At 38.6% G+C, this 3294-nt stretch overlaps 1 pseudogene; it reads right to left on the reverse strand.

The window, feature by feature from the left end:
• Positions 1-581: 581 nt before the first annotated feature.
• On the reverse strand, positions 582-924 carry LOC131483225 (small nuclear ribonucleoprotein Sm D2-like; annotated as a pseudogene).
• Between the last annotated feature and the right edge of the window lie 2370 nt (positions 925-3294).

Raw genomic sequence — 3294 nt, forward strand, 5'->3', positions numbered from 1 at the left:
ATTTAATCACATGTTGAGTACCTCTGGTAGAATTCTATGGAGCTGAATAGATTGCTCTGGGATCCTAAAAACGCCGGGCAAGTTTCTAGGTACACCACATTCTTGTCAGCCTATATCTGCCAGGTTCTCATTGGTTCTTACAGTCAATCTAAGAAATGTTATCACTGCACATTAATCAGAGGGCTTTGGAAAAGAAGGAAAAAGAGAAGTGCTGGTGAAAATGTGCAGAAATAAAGATGCCCATGTTTGCTGTTGAAAAATGTAAAATAGTTCAGGTACTATGAAAAATAGTCTTTGGTCTCAGAAAGATAAGCATCGAGACCCTGGCATGGCTGGGAGGCTGGGAGTGGCTGCTCCCTTTGTCTTACCCACTTTCCTCAAGCCCTTGACTCTTTACGGCCTGATCAAGTATGTAAACAGCATCAGAAATTTTACAAATGACATACTGTTAAAGATGGAAAACAGTACCAAAAGAAGAGAATAATTTCAGGGCAGTTTTTTTAAACCATGGAGAGTTATCTGGTGGCAGGGACAAGTGTACAGGCTCAGGATTTGGGGCAGCAGTGGCATCGGGTTGTCCTCTACTTGCCGGTAATGAGCGGGTTGGGCAGGAGCACGAGGATCTAACCCCCAACAGGAACATTTGAAGATTGGTGGTGCTTTTGACTGGCTTGAACTTCTTGCCCTTGTGATTCTTGGGGACTTCAATTAACACCTCCTTCATGTTCTCCAGCACCATGCTCCAGTGCCTGTCAAAGGCCAACTCAGCCCAGGAGGTTTTGTCAGGGCAGTTGATTAGCACCTGTGTGATGTTCTTGACCAATTGTGTTAGCACCAAGAGTGGCCCATGTTGAACTGTTTCTTGTTCTGCATCTGCAGCCCTTCAGGTGTCATCTCCCTCTTGGGCTTGTTGAGGAGACTCATGGTCCTACCTATCCCTCTGGTTACTTCTCTCTGCATTGCCGCAGCCTCTGCAGGCCAGTTTTGTCTCCTAACACAGATTTAAGTTTCCAGATAAAATAATTGTGAACACTAGCATATCTATCTATATAAACAAACATCTATTACATATAGCTATATAATATAGATATGTATTATGCACACATATCAGTATATAAATATGTATTTTATTACATTTTGAAATGAATAACCACAAATTGAGATGAACTTCACCGACTCGGTCATTTTAAGTTAAACATTGTAGTTTTCTGAGAAGGCAGCATCATGTTAAGTTAGAATCATCTGCTGGTTCAATTCCTAAATGTTGCAATAGCTGTTTTCAAATCAGGAATGGAGCTGGACCCAAAAGACCTATCTTATAACTGAGCTATTTAAAGAAGTGAAGGGGGAGGTGGCATGTTTTCTCACAGTACTGTGAGCTGCTACCTGTGACACTGGCATCACATATTTAGGCATAGGTTGGACTCCCAGCTCCTCTATTACAATGCAGCTCCCTTCTAACAAAGCTAGGAAAGTGATGGTGAAGATCAAGTGCTTGAGCCTCTGTCACCCACTTGGGGAACCCATATGGACTTCCGGACTCCCAGCTTTGAACTGGCTCTACCCAAGCTCTCATGAACATTTGAGGAATGAATAGGCAAAAGGAAGATCTGTTTCTATTACACTGCCTACCAAACAAAAAAATATTTCTAAAAAAAAAATTATTAAAATTGAAGCTGACAGGCTTGGCAGCGTGGCCTGGTGGCTAAGGTCCTCGCCTTGATCCCATATGGCCGCTGGTTCTAATCCCGGCAGCTCCACTTTCTCTCTGTCTCTCCTCCTCTCAGTATATCTGACTTTGTAATAAAAATAAAATAAATCTTTAAAAAAAAATTGAAGCTGACCTGTGTTGTAGGACTTAATATCACAAAAATGTCAGATATACAGGAGGTATACAGTATATACCAACAATAAGTGACCATTAAAATTAATGAGAATGGGTAATTTCATTCTCACTAATGATCAAATTGAGTATTTGTCATTGAATTTAACTCGAAAAGTGAAAATTTTGCTTAAAAACACCAACAGTGTATAATTTCTAGGAGTTTGCAAGATACAAATGAATTCTCATGGAAAACTACAAAAACTTTTGAATCTCCCTGCTGCTGAGTTCCCCTATGTTATTATGATTATATAGTCCTTCATAAACTGTCATAAATATTCATTGCAGGCATGGTCAATGACAGACAGTCCAGTATCCTATTGTTACAATAAAGTTAAGAGTTCCACTGGGAGTCCATCTTTGATCTGCAAGTGCAGATGTAAACTGTATTGCATCCTCACAGCTGGATATGATAATCTCTATTAGTTAGTATAACTCTCCTTCAATGAAAAATCACAAACAAAATCAACGACAAAATAGAAGTTTACAATGCCATGAAGTTACACAACATGTGACTGAATGATTAATGTGTCACTGAAGAAACGTAAAAGAAAATCAAGAACCCTCTTGAAGAAAATTATGTTACTGTATGACCTATGAGTCAGTAAGATGTTAATATGAGGGAAAAAACTATTTTAAAGAAATGAAAATAAAAACCAAAACATCAGAATCCATGAGATACAATTTCTGCTGTCTCTTGTAGGCAACAAATAAAGTAGTTTTATTATTTAAACCCACTCTATTACTGTATGACATTTGATTGATGGGCTTAAGCCCAAACACTCAAGGTTAATATGAATGGATGGTTATTTGGTCTTGTCATTTTAGCAATGTGTTGTTCATTGATATAGTCTTATGTTGTTACTTTACTGGGATGTTCTTCAGATTTGTCTTTAGTTCTAGTGGGTGCTATTTGTTTTCTGTATCAAGAGAACATCTTTAAGCATCATTTATAGGGCAGGTTTGGAAGGGGCATATTCTTTCAGCTTTTCTTTGATGTGGAAAAATTTTCTTTCATTTTATTTCTTCCTTCCTTCCTCCCTCCCTCCCTCCCTCTCTCACTTTTTTTTTTCTTTCTTTCTTTCGTTCTTTCTTTCGTTCTTTCTTTCTTTCTTTCTCTTTCTTTCTTTCTTTCTCTCTTTCTTTCTTTCTTTCTCTTTCTTTCTTTCTTTCTTTCTTTCTTTCTTTCTTTCTTTCTTTCTTTCTTTCTTTCTTTCTTTCTTTCTTTCTTTCTTTCTTTCTTTCTTCTCTTTCCCAGGTCTGTGCCATCTGAGGATCACCGTAAATGATTCTATTTCTCACTTCTGCCCTTTTTAAAAAAAGTTGCTATATCGTGAGCCAATACTGGCTCTGCTTACTCTACTTGCTGGAGACCTCCTCGTCTCAAGGCCGCCAGCCCCAAAGCACGAGCT

The sequence above is a fragment of the Ochotona princeps genome, chromosome 24 (assembly GCF_030435755.1).
Source record: "Ochotona princeps isolate mOchPri1 chromosome 24, mOchPri1.hap1, whole genome shotgun sequence".
Lineage (NCBI taxonomy): Eukaryota > Metazoa > Chordata > Mammalia > Lagomorpha > Ochotonidae > Ochotona > Ochotona princeps.